Source organism: Rhinolophus sinicus, chromosome 18 (assembly GCF_057876585.1).
Source record: "Rhinolophus sinicus isolate RSI-liver-muscle chromosome 18, RSI-T2T, whole genome shotgun sequence".
In the NCBI taxonomy this organism is placed as follows: domain Eukaryota; kingdom Metazoa; phylum Chordata; class Mammalia; order Chiroptera; family Rhinolophidae; genus Rhinolophus; species Rhinolophus sinicus.
This window is the reverse complement of record NC_142518.1, coordinates 37,161,426-37,180,582: the sequence shown is the minus strand read 5'-3', so window position 1 is coordinate 37,180,582 and position 19,157 is coordinate 37,161,426. Positions and strand designations below refer to the sequence as shown.

Sequence of the window (19,157 nt, the reverse complement as noted above, 5' to 3'; positions counted from 1 at the left end):
GCCGCCAGAGAGAATATAGTGGTATGACTCCCCTGCCTATGGCTCCGTGGGTGTTCCTTTTTGGCCTCACCATATCCTGCGTTATGTGGGGAGCGGGAGCAGAGACCCCACAGGCCGCCCTGCACGATAAATGGCGCAGCAAGCAGGGTCTCCCGCATGACACCTTTATATTATGTTTAAGTGTATAGTGTCCTATTTTGTGTAGGGGTTGCCATTGCCTGCTTCTGTCTATCTGTTCATAACACTACTCATGGTTTTGTATTCTTTTGATTTTTTTGTTTCAGATCAAATAGCCTCCTTCAGTATTTCCTGTAATGCCATACGTGTATTAGAAAATTCCCTCAGTTTCTGTATGTCTGGAAAGGTCTTTATTCCCCCTTCATATCTAAAGGATGTATTTGTTGGATATATTATTCCTGACTCATAAATTATCTTTCAATAGTTTGAATATTTGATTCCACTCCCTCTGGCTAGAGGTTTCGTACTTTTATTGATCTCAAAGAACCAGCCTCTGGTTTCATTGATTTCCTCTATTGGTTTTCTTGTTTCTATTTCATTGATTTCTGCTCTGATCTTTATTAGTTTCTTTCTTGTGATTATATTAGGTTTAATATGCTCTTATGGCTTTAGTTTCTTAAAAACAAAACTGATGTCATTGCTTTAAGAGCATTCTTATTTTCTAATACGTGTTTTGTATTATAAATTTACCTCTAAGTACTTTCTTAACTGCACTACAAAATTTTTTATATGTTTTGCTGACATTGTCATTTAGGTCAAAATACCTTCTAATTCCAATTTTTATTTCTTTCTTATCTAGACATTATTTAGAAGTATGTAATTTAGTTTTAAAACATTTGGGGATTTTCCAGAGATCTTTCTGTTATTGATGTCTAATTTAATTCAGTTGTGGTCACAGAGGATACTTTGTGAATACTTTTAAATTTATTTGATTGGTTTCATGGCCCTGAGTATGGTCTATCTGGGTAAATGGGTTACATGTGCCTTTGTAAAGGAAATGTATTCTGCTGATGATTGGAATGTTCTATAAATATCAATGAGGGCAAGTTGGTTGATAGTGTTATCTAAGTCTTCTATATCCTTACTTCTGCCTACTAATTCTAGTGATTATTGAAAGAGGGGTGTTGAAATATTCTATTGTAATTGTGAATTCATCTATTTCTCCTTGCAATTCTATCAGGTTTTTCTTGACATTTATTTAAGCTCTGTTATTAGATCCCTAAACATTCAAGATTGTCATGTCATTCTGATGAATTGACCCCTTTATTATTATAAAATGACCTTGTCAAGAGAAAAAAAAAATGTGACTCAAATAGTATTTAAAGATTTTATTCAACTGATGTGCATCAGTTAGAAACTTAAGAACAATAAACTCCCTGTGCTGAAGCAGGATTAGTTTACTTAGGGCAAGAAAAGCGGTATGTGACTGTGGTCTGTCCCAGATTGCAATTTTCCTTATCTGTAACTGCTGAAAACCTGTGGTTGGAACTGTTGAGAGACTATTTCAATTTTTCATGCCATTTTCTCAGGATCATTAGTGCAATCTCATGCCTACAGCTTTCAGAATAGTCCTTTGATAGCTGTTTTTATAATTCTTAAGGTTTTTCAAGGTTCAGGAAAGGAGATTGTAAAAAAGGCAGAGGGAGAAGAAAAAAGGGAAAGGATGCAAAACTTGAAACAAGAAAAACTAGAGTCTGTTTTAATTATTTTATAACCCTTTCTCTTCGCTCAGATGGACACCTTTCTTTATTAACCAAATATATTGAGAGAGAAAAGAAAAGTACATGGATGAATAAGGTTTGAAAATCAAGTTAAGAAGGCCCCCATAGTGAGCTGGAGGGACAGTTTGTTGTTTGAGATTTTGTTCCTTAATCATGCTTGGATCATCTGTTTCAACAGAACAGTACTTCTGGTCTTAATGAGACATTATAGAATGCATTTGATTAAGGATACTTCTATCAGGAAAAAAATTAAAAGCTCCCTATCATTTGGAAGAAAAGTATATCTTCAGAATGGTATACCTGTTCTTTTTTTGTTTTGTTTTAAGGGGAACAGGACTTTATTGGGGAACAGTGTGTACTTCCAGGACTTTTTTTTTTTTTCCCCAAGTCAAGTTGTTGTCCTTTCAATCTTAGTTGTGGAGGGTTCTGTTCAGCTTCAAGTTGTTGTTCTTTCAGTCTTAGTTGTGGAGGGTGCAGCTCAGCTCCAGGTCAAGTTGCCGTTGCTAGTTGCAGGGGGCACAGCCCACCATCCCTTGCGGGAGTCGAACCAGCAACCTTGTGGTTGAGAGGATGTGCTCCAACCAACTGAGCCATCTGGGAGCTCAGCGGCAGCTCAGCTCAAGGTGCCATGTTCAATTTTAGTTGCAGGGGGCGCTGCCCACCATCCCTTGCGGGACTCAAGGAATTGAACTGGCAACCTTGTGGTTGAGAGCCCACTGGCCCATGTGGGAATGAACCGGCAGCCTTCGGAGTTAGGAGCACAGAGCTCTAACCGCCTGAGCCACCGGGCCAGCCCCTATACCTGTTCTTAATATTCGCAAAAAGATATCCCAACCCAGCAATCTAATGACAACTCATAGGTCCCAGAAGTCAAAACTATGTTTCTTACTCAATAAATGTTTTGGTTGGCTTTACAGATGTGTTGATTCACCAAAAAGACATCAGAAAGGTTTTAGGGAATCCACGTATACCAATCATCATTGACAACTGCACAGGATGCTGTCTAATGCCAGTCAGTTATGAGCACCAGCCTTCTGGAGTTCCTGCATTTCTTGAGTAAGTATGTCGATATTTTTAGGACATCATAGGTGGCTTGGGTGACTTCACAAATGAAAGTATGGAAAACTCAAACATTATATAGAACTTCAATAGTCCACAGAACTTCAATCACCCAAGGGATTCTGGGAGCCTAAAACCCTTCCCTGGCAGTGTAGGTCACATTCAGATTGATTTCAGGTCTTTTAGTGTCTTCATGCAATCCCTTTTCATCATTTGCTAAGAATGGGCATTTTGCAAAGGGGGTGGTGCTTCTGGTTTGGAACTAGGACTTAAGTCCTGATCTAAAAAGGTAATATATTGTTCAAAATCAGTCCAATTGTATAGTCAGAAAGGAGAACAAGATGGGCAAAACAGCATGACTCTGTCTAACTACCTGGCAAAAATCAATAATCACTGGGCCCTAAAACAAAATATGACTCACTTCATGGCTCTACAGCAGGAAAAAACAGTCATACGTTTGTCATTGTAGCTTTCCTGGGTGAAGCTGACATTGAGGCTGGACTAATGCTATCTACCCACTTCAGCCTTTCAAGAAAAACAAGTCCCACCTCTTCAGAGTAGAGTTTGTTAAACTTAGACTTTGTCAGAGACCCAGTTTTGGTGAGACCATGCCCCAAATGGCAGCAGTAATGGTGGAGAGATTTCTCTCAGGGTAGGGAATGAGTGTTCATAAAGGAGCAATGGAACTGACAGGAAAAAGTGAGCAAAAGCAACAATCATGGGTTACATTAACTTCATAATTATAAGTCTAAACAAAAAAATTCCAAGGACTTTGGGTATGGAGGAAAGGAGAGGGGAGAAAGGTGGCAAAAAGAGAAGAATAGGAAAAGGGGATAGAAAGAACAGAGTGAGGCTAGAAGGAATAACAATGCTCAGCACTTGGACATAATTCTATAGACATGCACAAATTCAGAAAGTAGAATGTAAAGAATGAAAAAACAAGGCTTAGAAGAAATGGTAGATAAGAAAGATTAGACAAGGGTCATGTTTCCACATCTTGGGCAGAAGCTGTCCACTACTCAGGGTTGTCCGCTTGTTCCAATGTTTTTGGGAAAGCTGTCTCCTTCATGCCATCATCTACATGAGAAGAGTTTGAAGAAACTCTTGGCTTCTGGTTAAAGTAGAAGTTCATTCAGAGGTCAATGTCTCTTTGTCTAGGAAACATGGACCCAATGATCTGTTCCTTGTAACTTGGCTATTGCAAGAAAACCTAGTAGAGGCCCTTCCAGTGGGACTCCAGGGTTGTTTTTCATTGGTGTTTCTTCTAGTAGACTAGGTTTCCTGGTTGTAAGTCATGTAGAGGCTCAGAAAGTGATTCCTTTGAAAAGGCAGCTTAATCTGTTGGTGATGACTCCTAGTATATATGCCATTGATCCTTTACAGTACTAAGCCACATCTGCTTGCAACAAAGTGGAATCTAAAATAAATAACCTGGCTGTAACAAATTCACAAGATGGAAATCTGTTTGCCAGAGAAGACCAGATGGCCATTAGCGCCAATTGGAGAACCTTAGGCCAAGCTCATTGTAAGTCTTAAGAAAGTTTAGCAAGTTTTAATTTTTTTTAATTGGGGAACGGGAACAGGACTTTATTGGGGTACAGTGTGTACTTCCAGGAATTTTTTTTTCCAAATCAAGTTGTCCTTTCAATCTTAGTTGTGGGGGGTACCATTCAGCTTCAAGTTGTCCTTTCAGTCTTAGTTGTGGAGGGCGCAGCTCAGCTCCAGGTCCAGTTGCCGTTGCTAGTTGCGGGAGTCGAACCGGCAACCTTGTGGTTGAGAGGACGCGCTCCTACCAACTGAGCCATCTCGGAGCTCAGCAGAAGCTCAGCTCAAGGTGCCGTGTTCAATCTTAGTTACAGGGGGCGCTGCCCACCATCCCTTGCGGGACTCGAGGAATCCAACAGGCAACCTTGTGGTTGAGAGCCCACTGGCCCATGTGGGAATCGAACCGGCAGCCTTCGGAGTTAGGAGCATGGAGCTCCAACCGCCTGAGCCACCGGGCTGGCCCCAGTTTTAATTTTTAAAGTACCTGTTTCTATTTTTTTTCTGAGGATTGAGGATGATAGGGACTGATTTTTGGCTAACAGGCAACACGTTACAAAGTTCCTTAATTACGGTCCCAGTAAATTGAGTACCTCTGTCAGTAGAAAGGTAACTAGAGAATTCCCAAGTAGCAAAGATAAAAATCTACTGTTCTTAGCCACAGTAAAAGCCACTGCTTTCCAACAAGGGGAAACTTTTGACCATTCAAAGAAAAGGCAGAAAACAATAAATATATATTCAAACACCTGTGAGTTATATAAAGTCCATTTGTAAATGTTCTAAGGGTCCCTGAGAGTATAGTTCCTGGCCATGTCCCATCTTTATAGCTTTTCTAGGGCTGTGAGTCTAGCAGGTGAAACATTCACTGGAAACCTCCTCTACTACCTGATTAAAATTTCTCCACCAATATTGTCTCAGAATAATTTAAGTTTTCTTTGCTGTGATGAATCATAGTGTGAAAACTTTTTTCACCAAATTCCATTTCAAAGAGTTTGGAGAAACAAGCATCTGTCTAGGAGTCTTCACAACACACCTGACTGAAGAGTACATCCAGCTTTCTCCCAATATGTTCAGAACCTGGTGCTTGTGACTTCAGTTTGCACAAGATTTCACAGAAGTGATCTGGAATAACCAAATTATCTTTAATTTGTTGTACTAATTGTATTTGGGGTGAGAGAAATGCCGTGGAGAGGAGCAGGACACCTAGTAAAGCTCAAATTTACTCACTGTGCTTAATGTACCAGCAGCAGTTAGGAAATTCAGTTGTGTCCATACCATGTGGAAATTTTGGACCACACCATAGCTATATTTGCAGTCTATATATCTTAATTCTTTTGTCCCTTAGACTTAAGCAAGCTGCTAGGTTTAAGCCATGCCTATAAGTTTGATTAGTTTTGCTGACTTGACTTCAGGAAAAGAATTGGATTTGATAAGATCTTAGAAAGTAGTGAAAGCAAACTCAGCTTGAAAACATTCTTGTTCAGTCTTAGATATGACCCATGTACAAAAAATTTTAAGTCTGGGTCTTGGAGAGTAGTTTCAAGGAGATCAGAGTGAAGCATGAAAAATTCTTTGGTTCAAGTTAAATGATCGTGATCTTCTCCCTCCTCTGGTAGAGGGAGTCAGATAGCTAGATTAAGAAGCATGACACCTATGTATGGCGATATGAGCTGGGAATAGAAGCAACAATTCTCAGGAAGTGACGCCAACTTAAATATGGGTAGAATATTTGAACACATATTTCACCAAAGAAAATATACAGATGGCAAATAAGCACATGAAAAGATGCTCAACATCATTAGTCATTAGGGAAATGAAAATTAAAACCACAATGAGATAACTCTGCATACCTATTCAAATGGCTCAAATTGAAAAGACCAACTACACCAAGTTTGGCAAGGATGTACAGGAACGAGAACTCTCCTACACTGCTGATGGGAATGCGAAATGGCACAAACACTTTGGAAAACAGTTTGGCAATTTTTTAAAATGTTTAACATAGACCTACCACATCATCTAGCCATTCTACTCCTAGGTATTCACTCAAGAGCAAAGGAAATATATCCATACAAAGAAATGTACACAAATTTCAGAGCAGCTTTATTTGGAATAGCCCAAAACTGAAAACAATCCAAATGCCTATCAACCCGTGAACAGATAAACAAGTTGTAATATATCCATATAATCAAATGCTACTCAGCAATAAAAAGGAATGGATTATTGATATACAGAATATTGATGAACCTTAAAATATGCTAAATAAAACAAGTCAGACTTAAAAGGCTACATACTATAGGATTCCACTTATAGACACTTCAATAAAATGCAAACTAATTCATAGGACAGAAAGCAAGTCAGTGGTTGCCTGGATATGAGGCAGGAGGAGGTAGAAGGGATTACAGGAGCCAACCTGGAGGATCTCCTCTTGGAAATTTGAGCAACAAAATAAACAAGGATTGTGTTGGATTATAACCCATAGAATAAAATAAATATACACCTGCTTATAAAAAAACACACAACAAAAACCTAAGTTCCCAGAAAGATTAAATGGAAAAAAAAATGGAAAAAGTAAACATGGTCAAAATGGTAAATTTTATGCTATGTATATTTTACCACAATAAAAAGAATGGACAAAAATATTGTGATTATGTCAGAAACACTTGGCCCCTTCTTTTGTGTCATTCTTGACTTCTTTTTTTCTCTCACATGCCATATCAAACCCATTAGAAAATAGTCAGTGATCCACTCTGAACATGAGACACTGACAAAGGCTATTACATATTTATAACATTTATAAGATCTCACTCCCATTTTAACTTCCCTTGTGCACAGTAAGTGAAAACATCCATAGTTTCCCTCTAGCATAAATTCTCTCATATTTCTTAAGGGACCAGGAATCACCAAAGGCTTTCCCACAAACCTTGCATTCATAGGGTTTCTCCTCAGAATGTATTATTCTGAGCCTTCAGAGTGAAGTACTTTTTCCACGTTGATTATACTCACAAGGTTTTTCTCCAGTGCAAATCTTCATATGACTTCTAAGGGATACGGGACTAGCAGCATTTTCAGCCTAACATTTCATAGAGTTTCTCCCCCATTACATATTCTCTTCTGCTTGTTAAGGTAAGAGCTTGTGCTGGAATCTTTTCCACACTGATTTCATTCATAACATTTTGCTCTACTGTGAATTCTCATGTATGCCTTAATGGATAGGCTTACACTAAAGGTCTCGCCACATTAAATACATCCAAAGGATTTCCTCCAGTGTGAGTTATCACATGATTCCTAAGACAAGGGAGATCCCTGAAGACTTTCCCAAAGTTATTGTATTCGTAGGCCTTCACCCTGGTGTGTATTCTCCTGTGCTGAGTAAGGTTAGCCTTCATGCTGAAAACTTCAAAAGAAATATTACATTCTTTGGGTTTCTCTCCAGTATACAGCCTCCCCTGTTGATGAAGAGATGAGTGATGACTGGATAAATTCTTCTATTCACTACCTTCATAGGAATTCTCTCCTTATATGTCTGATGGATATTATATTCTTTAATGATTTTTCTGGGCATGTCTATGGTTTGTGCCTTACATTTTTGGTTTTTTTTCAAGTTGAAAGGGTGATTCTTCTGCCATAGGGCTCTATCATACTCATTATTTTCATGCAGAGATTTTCTGGTAATTTTTAATGCTGAATTGCTTTATAAACACTCAATATCTGATTCAAATTAATGGAAATATATTAATGGGAATATTTATATATAAATTCCCAGTGGTGGGGGGACATGTTTTGAGCTATTTTAATATTCATAGTATCTTTTCTGAAACACTGTTTTCTCCTAAGTGAATTCCACTTACCTAAATGACTTTCCCAGTTCTTTTGTTTTTTTAATTTTTTATTGTGGAACTGTGTGTTTCTCCAGGGCCCATCAGCTCCAAGTCATTGTCCTTCATTCTAGTTGTGGAGGGCACAGCTCACTGGCCATGTGGGAATCGAACCGGCAACCCTGTTGTTCAGGGCTCATGCTCTAACCAAGTGAGCCATCCAGCCACCCCTGACTTTCCCAGTTCTTAGATGGTATATTAGTTTCCTGTTGCCTCTTTAACAAGTTACCACAAATTTAGTGGCTTAAAACAACACAAATTTTTGTTTTATCTTAAAGTTCTGGAGGTTGGAGTCTGAAATAAGTTTCACTAGGCTAAAGTCAAGGTGTTGGCAGGGCTGGTTCTTTCTGGAGGCTCTGAAGGGAGAATCTGTTTCCTTACCTTTTCAGCTTATAGTAGATGCCTTGTATTCCTTGGCTGTGTGTAGGGAGCGGGCTGTAAGCTAACAAGGGCCTTGCAGCCTGCAAGGTCATTCCCATGGGAAGCCTCGCCTCAGCATCTTCCCAGGAAGAACAAGATAATACTAATGCAGCCACAGACATACAAACTTGCCAATACACAAAACAGAATGTTCTACTGATACCTGCTTGTTCTGCTAATACTTGTTTGTATAGACAACTGTTCTAACACTGTATGTAAACTGTGTGTGAAATAAAGACTGCACCACTGCTCCGCCATCCGTGGACGGTGGACCTCCCGATCCCAGCCTTCCTGTCTCTGTGTCTTTTTCTCGATCTCCTCGCCTTTCCCCCTCAAGCCGAGCCCTCCCGGCTGCGTGGGCAGCAGCAGCTGTGCGCCCTTCCTCCATCTTCAAAGGCTGCTTCTGCCATCACATCACTTTCTCCCCTTCAGCAGTCAAATCTCCTTCGGCTTTCCCCTTATAAGCTTACTTGTAATTACATTTAGGGTCCATCTGGATAATCCAGCATATCTCCCCATCTCAAATTCCTTAACTTAATCACATCTGCGAAGTCCTTTTTCACCATATAAGTGAACCTTCACAGGCTCCAAAGATTAGGACCTGGATATCTTTGGAGGCCATTTTTAAGTCTACCACACGTGGCTTTTGTAATTCAGAGCCTTTCCAATATTCTCTTAATGTAAAGGACAAAGAATCATCCCTTGTGAATTTTACCAAACTCAGGTCATTGCACAGCTGTTCCCCAAATACGACCTGCTGAGAGGGTGACCGTGGGTGTTTAAGTAAACCCCTAATCTGGAGCACACTTGACAAATATTAAAAATGTGGAGTAAGAAATGCCAGAATAAAGGTTTAAAAAGTCAACGTGGGTATCAAAATGTACAAACTTCCACTTATAAAATAAATAAATCATGCGGATATAATGTACCAAAAGAAGTCAGTATGGCCAATATAGTTTTCTTCCAAATCAAAGTACAGACCCTAAATTGGGGGTAAAATGCAGTTAGGAGCAAAGACAGACTTTGAGAACCTTGGTTATATGGGCACAGTGGCAACTACAGGGATAAAGTGTAGACATTTTAGAAAATTTACTAACAATAATTCTATGACAATTGAAACTGATGTTGACAAAAAGAAGTTATTATCAGAAATCCCCAGTGGGGAAAAATTGAGTCCATATGAAAATGTTACATTTACATGATCAATAGGTCCTCCTCTGAGATTACACTGGGTTTTCATGGTTCATGTCCTGCTCATGGGGAAGAGTACATGATGTGGGACGATTGTGCAGAGGATGGTAAGACTTCCCAGGAAACAGCTGCCAACATTTTCACCTTCAGCAGTTCTAAAAACAGACAAATATGACTGTAAGAGCATCAAATGAGCTTACTAAAGTTCTCACCAATCCAATAAGTCTTTCAAAAGGGTCCCAAACTCAAATACCCATTCTGTACCCCCAATATACTGAGGATCTCTAATATCTGAAACTCATGCCCAAGCTTAGATACACATTTATTTTTATTATTGGGGACTATTGGAGAACAATGTGTTTTTCCAGGATGTCAAGTTGTTGTTGTTTTTTGGTTTTTGGTTTTTTTTAAATCTAGTTGTGGGGGGCTCAGCTCAACTCCAAATCAAGTCATTGATTTTTTCAATCTAGTTGTGGAGGGCGCAGCTCACTGGCCTATATGGGACACAAACTGGCGACCTTGGTGTTATGAGCACCGCCCTCTAACCAATGAGCCAACCAGCCACCCACTGGTGGCTCAGCTCCAAGCTCGAGACATTGCTTCTCACTGGACCATGTGGGAATTAAACAAGCGACCTTGGTGTTATGAGCACTGCGCTCCAACCACTGAGCAAACTGGCCACCCACCCATGGCTCAGCTCCAAGCTCAAGTTGTTGTTTTCAATCTAGTTGTGGAGGGCACCGTTCACTGGCCCATGTGGGAATTGAATCAGCAACCTTGTTGTTAAGAGCTCACGCTCTAACAACTGAGCCATCCGGCCGCCCCTAGATATACATTTAAGGAACCATAAACCTTTCAACAATAAACAAAAAACCAGTTAAACATACAGGTCTTCATTTTCATAGTAAAGTCGTTAGACAAGCCCCATGATGCTAAGGATCATTTCTGTCTCATTGTATAGAGCATATAAAATGTATTATATATGTTGGATTGAGGTTTGCAAAATAAGTTGTTTACTAGTAGGGACAGAACTATGGCTGCACATGTGTGAGACTAATAAGAGTGAAGTAAAAAGCATGTTTTTGTGTGAAACTGAGCATAACAAAATTGATTGATAAACACATTTACCAAACAACTTCTGGTTATCATCTAAGAGGTAAAAAAACTCCTGGCAAACAACTGGTTATCACCTAAGAAGTAAACAAGTCCAAGGAAAAGAGGATAAAAGCAGAACTCCAGAACAATGCTGTGAGAAGTCTGACTGGGCGATCTGACAGAGTCCTCTGCAAGGTGCAAGCCACCATACTCTGGGACTCTCCGAAGTTCTTCCTTGCAAGACCAGCTTGCCTCAGACCCGTCGTGGGCCCACTCGTTTTTCCCGGATCAGAAACCTTCTCTGTCCCGATTGACTCTGGGACTTGTTTCGTTACTAAATTCTATTATATCCTGTATAAACTTCTGTGCCTCTGGAGGGACATTGGCTCCCAAATAAAGCTGTGTTGCTCACTCTATCTGAACCTGTGTGCCGGGACTTTGTTCCCCACTCACATCATGAATACCACACAGGGACATAGGGCCCTGCTGAGGGGTTAATGTCCCCTTGACTTTGCTCGCAACACTCATATACTGGTGTTTTACCAGTCCCCAGCCCACATTCCAGAACACAATAGGTGCTTAAGAAATACTTGCCCCATAAATGACTAAGTTAAGGAATGATGCTATTTGTGCATACGGTCACCAGATTGCTGTAGTTCTTCAGTGTCACATCTCTGCATGAGATCCTCTGAGAGATCCAACAGGCCCTACTCCTTCCCAGGGGAAGTTTTAGCCGTATATCGTACCGGAAGGCTACTGATTCCAGTAAAATCACACTGATTCTGCCTCCGTGAGATGCCATCTCCTCTAAAGTTCATAGGAGGGAGAATGAGGTGATAGCCTTGTGGTGTGGAGACCTGATCTGATTCAGAGGACATTTAGATGGGTCTTCTACTCTAAGGCTCAGTGTCCACACTCATTCCCAAGGCAACTTACCATATCCAGTCTCAACTCTAATAGCACCTCTAACACATGCCTTAGCATATATTTCCAATACTAAACTCTGAGTTCTTCCAGACTTATTTCTCTTTTTCCAACATTGAGCACAGTCCCCAAAACAATGCAGGCATGGGTGAAACACCGAATAACTGAAAAAATTATTTCCCCAGTAAGAAAATTTATTTTTTTGAAACAGACATTTTTATCTCCTTCTGTAGTGTCGACCACAGCACTAGAACATGATGCCTAGAGGAGGCCAGTCAGCCTGGGTGAGGGGTTGCCTGGGAGTATTTCCGTATAGTGCCTCCCTACCCACAAGCAGCCCAAAACATGACAAAACACGATCAGGAATCCAGGTAGTGACTGCTGCAGTCTGTTTTAGGAAACTCCTAGCCAGGCAAAGGGAAAATGTATACCTTTTGGAGAAGTATCAAATTCCTACTCACCTGTGACAAATTTATCATCCACACAGAAGCCATTATTTCCTCCCCTGTGTCTCTTTCAGAAGACAGGCAGGCTGAGACAGTGGAGCCAAGAGAATCCAGACTTCCCACATTTCAGACACCAGCCTGGATCCTGCCACATACACTAATTTTGAGCTTCTCCTCTCTCCCTACACATTCACACGCTGCTGTTGTAAGAATTCAGGGTAGTCATGTATCACCCAGCATCAGAAAAAGAAGACTGGGCCTCGCTATCCATGAGGAAGAGAGGAATAGTTACAGCTTGAGATTAGAGCTAGTCAGGTCAACCTCATTCCCCTTTGATCCAGTGAAATCTGGAGTCGTTTCATCACCAATCATCAACCAATAATAATGTGACCTAAATCATGGCTAATGGCAGTGGACCAGGCTACACATGGGAAAGCCTTTTAAAATGGAAAGTGCTCTATTATATTCATATTAATTTTTAAATACCATTTGCTGGAGATTATCTGAGAACTTTACCTGCATTTGCCCATTTAACTCATAATAATTCTGCCAAGTACACATTATTCCTACCATTTAATAGCTGAGGAAACTTAGGCACAGAGATGATTATTAACCTAAGATAGACATGGTTATTAACTTGCCCAGTGGGCAAGTGGCAGAGTCAGGATTTGAATGCAGCTGTGTGTGTGTCCAAAGCCTAAACTCTCCTAACTACTACATTTCTATAGAAAGAAACTTAAAATGTTAGAATTATTGGGGATGATGTTTTCCTTAACATACCTAGGAGGTGGTCATACAATCTTGCTAATTCATGTGTGGTGTGTAGACCAGAAGCATGACCTGGGAACGTGTTAGAAATGAAGACTCTTGAGCCCCAACCCAGACCTCCTGAATAAAAATGAGCATTATCCTAAACGAGATCCCCAGGTGTTTCGGGTGCATGGTTAAATTGGAGAAGCACTGGGCTAGAACTCTGCGATACACCGCAAAGTATTAAAGCAAACAACCGGTTCCAATCCATTCAGATATCCTGGAGCGCCTCCTGCTGGCAGGACAACTGTGCTTCAGGCACCAATGCCTGGGTTCAGGCCCTTACCTCTGGCTCATTCATTTAGTAAACCATTCAGCTATTTAATCAGAACTTGCTACATAAAGGCACTGAGGAATCATCAGTAAACAATCACAAACCATAGCTCATATGGGGAACTTACATTTTATGGGTGGAAGGCAGAAATTAAACTAATAAATTATATATCATTTGGTGTTAAGTTCTGTTGGAAAAATGAAGCAGGCTGTACATATCGAAGAGTATTTGTATTGAGAGGCAGGACTGATTCTGAGCCAGGTAAGAGACATAATTACTTTCTGAGCAGAAAGATAAATAACCATTTAACTGAGCCCTATAAATTGAGACCTGGCTTGCTCTGCAGATGGAGAGGGCCAAAACTACTTGAATCCAGAACTTCCTGGTTAGGTAAATTGGAGTTAAACAAAAATCGGAAATCTCTCCTGATATTTTGCAAGATCATGACATTCTAGTTCTTTCTAATGTTTTGAGGTTATTATGCTAAACAAAATAAGTCAGAGAGAAAAAGTCAAGAACTATGATTTCACTCACATGTGGAATATAAAACTGAAAGCAACAAACGAACAAGACAAACAAAGAAACAAAAACTCATAGACACAGACAACAGTTTAGTGGTTACCAGAGGGTAAGGGGGCAGGGAGTGGTAGAAGAGAGTAAAGAGGGTCAAATATATGGTGATAGTACACCTGACTCTGGGTGGTGAACACACAATGCAACATATAGATGGTGTAGTGTAGAAATGTACACTTGAAACCTATATAATTTTATCAACCAATGTCACCCTAATAAATTTAATTAAAAAGTAAAATAAAAGAAAAAGTCAGGGGACTGTTTTGGGGACAGATCCAGGAGTGCAGTTTCCAGGCTCTCACCCTCACGTGGAAAGGTGCTGGCTCAGGTGGTAAATGGCCATCAACTGTGATTGGATGGCCATCAGCTGTGGCTAGTTCACCGTCAGCTGTAACCAGTGAGCCATTGGCCACTAATATAACTGCCGTGGCTATGCTAGCAGAAAAATGAGGGCTAGCATGAAGATGGTGGCTGAGCTAGCAAGCGCGGATTGCAGTTAGCACGGTGGATTGCAGATCGTGTGGATCCTGCTTCCTGTGTCTCCAACCCAGCTGCCAGTGAGAATATAGTGGTATGACTCCTGTATCTATGGCTCCATGGGTGTTCTTTATGGCCTCGTCATATCCTGCATTCTTATGTGGGGAGCGGAACTAGGACCCTGCATGACGCCCCACGTGACAACTATTATGACTCGAGACATAATAGCCAAATACAAGGTGTGAACCTGCTTCTATACCCCAATATTTCTCCCCCTGGATTATTTTGAAACAATTCCCAGGCATCCTATCATTTCCACTTAAATATATTTAATGTACTCCTCCAAATAAAAACACCTTTGATGGGGTGGCTGGATGGCTCAGTTGGTTAGAGCACGAGCTCTCAACAACAAGGTTGCTGGTTCAATTCCCACATGGGATGGCTGAAAATGGCGACTGGACTTAGAGCTGAGCTGCACCCTCCACAACTAGATTGAAAGACAACGACTTGGAGCTGATGGGCCCTGGAGAAACACACTATTCCCCAATAAAAATAAACTTTTAATGTGTATGCATGTTGTGCAGGGCGACCTGTGGGGTCTCAGCTCCCGCTCCCCACATAAGAACACAGGATATTGTGAGGCCAAAAAGGAACACCCATGGAGCCATAGATAGGGGAGTCATATTATTATACTCTCGCTGGCGGCATCTGCCTCTCTGCAATCTGCAATCCACACTCCACCGCTTGCTAGCTCAGCCACCATCTTCTTGCTAGCCCCCATTTTTTGCTAGCGTAGCTACGGCAGTTATATTAGTGGCCAATGGCTCACTAATTACAGCTGACGGCCAACTAGCCACAGCTGACGGCCATCCATTCACAGTTGATGGCCATTTACTACCTGAGCCAGCACCTTTCTGGAAACTGCTCTGTGGGGCTCTGTCCCCACAACATTCCAAAGGTTTGAGGCATAAAATTCCCACATGGGATGGCTGAAAATGGCGACTGGACTTAGAGCTGAGCTGAGCTGCACCCTCCACAACTAGATTGAAGGACAACGACTTGGAGCTGATGGGTCCTGGAGAAACACACTATTCCCCAATAAAAAAAAAAAAATTTAATGTGTATGCATTAAAAAAAACCTTTGAAAATAATTACTATAACATCATTACCACACCTAAAAATGTTACAGTTCCAGATTATCCACAAATATCCAGTGTTCAAATTTCCCCAGTTGTCTCATACACTTTTTACTGAATTGTTTGCTTGAATCAGGAAGCACATAAGGCTCATACATTAAAATTGGTTGATATAGTTCTTAAATTTCTTAATCTATATGCTTCTCATCCACCTCTTTTATCCCTCCTTGCATGTATTTGTTGGTGAAAAGAGATAGTCTTGAAGAAGTTGCAAATTAATGTATTTGGAATGAATTTCTAAATGCACCCCATGGTGTTATTTTAGATGTTCCTCTGTTCACTATATTTCTGGTAAATTGGTGGTTAGATCTATTAATAAGATTCCAATCCAAAGTTTTGTCAAAAATACTTCATAGGTGGTGTGACTAATGTGCTTCCATTAGGTTGGGATGTCAAATTGTCTTTTTTGTGTGATTTTAACAATAATTGGTGGTTATTGCGTACTTTCACTCAAAATGCTTTGCAAAAAAATGATATTCTAATTCTATCATGCCCTCTTCTTCATTTATTAGAAGATCATTTCTATAAAGAAAACCTTTCATCAAGAATTTGGTTATCCTGAGTCAAAGGTAATATAAAGCAGGCAGAAAAAAATGTTTGATTCTTTCCCTTTATTTAAGCAGATTTCAAATTAACAAAGTGGTTTACTAGCACCTCCAAATGTGACCTATGAATTGTTTTTGGATCACTGTGAACTCCTAAATTTAAACATATTTCATGCACTTCAATCCATTGCAGTTATCCCTGCTGATGCTCAAAGTGTCCCATCTTTCATCAGTGGAAACTTCTTCAATTGGTTTCTGAGTTATTTTAACATGGCTATAGCAGTCTTTGAAAGCTTCCTTGCTAGCTGGAATGACCAGATGTGCCAATATCATTTTATACCCTTCCTTCTACAGTCCTAAAGTCAGTCATTTTGCAAAGGAGGCCTAATTGCTTTCAGTGGGTAATGGTATGGATAGACTCCCACCCAATAGGAATGGTCATTGCCACTGCACTATTTCTAAGTCTTTTTAGTGGACAGAGCTAGGAAAATAAGTATTTTTTAACCATAAAAGACATCATGAGTCACGTTGATACTTCTAATTCAAATTTAGGTCAATATTTTTCACATTCTTATCAATCTTATATCTGTGTAGTAGATTGAATAGTGGTACGCCAAAATACACGGGGCAGTCTCAAAATAACAATACCAACACTACTGCCACAAATACAATTACTAGAAATAGTTTAAATTTTTGCAGGGTTTTTGTTTGTTTGTTTGTTTGTTTGTTTAGAATATACTCTAACTGGGATGTACAGTAAAATTTTACGCACTTAAAAGAATTCTTTTCTCTGTGGTTATGCTACCAAATTGATAAACAGTAGATCCCTATGATGTCTAGTTTCTTTATGTAAATATGATTATATTTTAAACATCATCTGATTGAGTATGTCAATGTAGTAACTACAGTTGTCCATGGCAAGGAGGCAGTATTTCATCTGCTATGAGGGATATTAAAGGAGAAACACATTTTTTTCCTAGAAGCGAGGAAAGGATGTCAAACAAAAGTAACGTGAAAAAAAAAAGACAAAGAAACTAGTCCTTGAAGTAAAGGCACCATTAATAAGGGAGAGTAGTAAGATATTCATTTATTGAAGCTTCAAACTATTATCTTCCACTGTTGGGAATAATGCAATATCATTTCACTCTTATGCATTACAATCATCACATATATATAAATGCACATATAAAAAAACAGACACTGCATGGTGACTATTTTTGGAACAAATCAAGAGTCTAAGTCACAAAACGCATAAGTCGTTTGTATCTAAACTGTTAATTTATACTGGCATGAATGTCACTAAGCATACTAACATTTTTAAATGTTAGTATCAAAAATCTAGTTTCAGGAAGGAAGAGACTTCTGGAATGGCTAAGTGAGGAGCTTGGCAAATCCCCTCCCCAAAAAGCAATTACAAAAGTGGAAAAATTGTCAAAACAACCAATTAAAGACTCTGGAAATTGACCAAAGTCATACAACAAATTGAGAAGTACTTATTCGAGAAAATCCTCTGAATCTCTGTAAGAACCATGGGAGTCTGTTTTGTTCTAACCTGGAGCTTTTCCTATCCCCTCCAGCTCTGAGAAACAGAAGTTTCACCAGGAATGAGCAGACCCAAAGTAGCTTTACTGCAAAAGGGGGCTGATTTTATTTAGAGCAAAGTGAGGAAAATCCCATGCCCAACGGCATTATCAAAAACAATAGTGATTTCAGTGGGTAACAGTCAGGAAATGCCAACATCACTAGCATCTCAATATTGATTGGGGCAAGCAATAAATCAACAAGTCAGTCATAAATTTAACAGGGAGATCCAGGGAATGAAGGAGACGGGAAAGATCTTGATGAGATCCTATTTATCCTCAGTGGTCTGGAAGACTGTGCACAAAAGGAAGACAGAGCACCTGAAGGAGTAAAAATCAGGGTAAATAAAATAGATTTGACATCTCCTCTTAAGTTTTCTAAATTGTGTTTCACAGTTGAAGTAAAAATTATAACATTGTTTGATGTGGTTTTCAATGTATGTAGAAGAAATAGTTAATATTTAATTTTATAAAAGGAAGAGGATAAAGGGACTTAAAGGAAGGTAAGGACTTTGCATTTTATTCTACTGGCAAAATGGAAAAATAAAATGTGTTATATACACACAATGGAATATTGTTCAGCCATAAAAAGGAATAAAATACTGATAAATGTTACAACGTGGATGGATGAACATTAAAAATATTATGCTGGGGTGGCTGGTTAGCTCAGTTGGTTAGAGCGTGGTGCTCATAACACCAAGGTTGCCGGTTCAATCCCCGCATGGGCCACGGTGAGCTGCGTCCTCCTTTTAAAAAAATACATATATATACATATATATACATGCATACATATATATATGTATATATATATGTATTATGCTAAGTGAAAGAAGCCAGACACAAAAGGTCACATATTGTATAGTTTCATTTATATGAAATGTCCAGAATATACATATCTATAAAGACAGAAAATAAGTCTGTGGTTGCTTCGGGCTGGAGTCAACTAAGGAGTGGGCACATGTGTTTGATTTGGGGTGATGAAAATATTCTAAAATTAGATTGTGGTGATGTTTGCACAATGCTATGAGTATACTAAAAAAACATTAAGTTGTACACTTCAAATGTGTGCGTTTTATGGCATGTGAATTATATCTCAATAAAGCTGTTTTTGAAAACATCATAAATTTAAATTTAAAACACAAAACTACAAAACTTTTAGAATAAAAAGTAGGAGAAAATCTTTGGGAGCTAGGGCTTTTGAAGATATGAGATCAAAAGCATGATCCAAAAAAGAAAAATAACAAAGTGGACTTCAAAATTAAAACCTTTTCCTCTACAAAAGACCCCGTTAAGAGGATAAAAAGACAGACTGGGAGAAAATATTTACAAAACACATATATGACAAAGGACTTGTATCTAGAGTATACAAAGCACTCTCAAAACGCAAGTTTTTAAAAAAACAATCCAATTA

The 19,157-nt window shown here is 39.5% G+C and overlaps 1 long non-coding RNA gene and 1 other non-coding gene across 3 annotated transcripts in view; both read left to right on the top strand.

Annotated features, from left to right (window-relative positions):
- LOC141569710 (uncharacterized) overlaps positions 1 to 11,337 on the top strand; it is a 62,015-nt gene extending 50,678 nt beyond the window's left edge. Inside the window, exons 3-4 of one of the 2 annotated variants that reach the window (XR_012493473.2) lie at positions 2,657 to 2,795; positions 4,652 to 11,337. This is a non-coding gene — a long non-coding RNA (uncharacterized LOC141569710). Of the gene's footprint in view, positions 1 to 2,656 lie in introns of both variants that reach the window. The other variant, XR_016019947.1, reaches the window with a different exon arrangement.
- A 7,064-nt stretch (positions 11,338 to 18,401) lies between these two features.
- TRNAM-CAU (transfer RNA methionine (anticodon CAU)) lies at positions 18,402 to 18,475 on the top strand. Its single transcript has one exon. It is a non-coding gene; the product is annotated as a tRNA-Met (tRNA).
- The last annotated feature ends 682 nt before the right edge of the window (positions 18,476 to 19,157 follow it).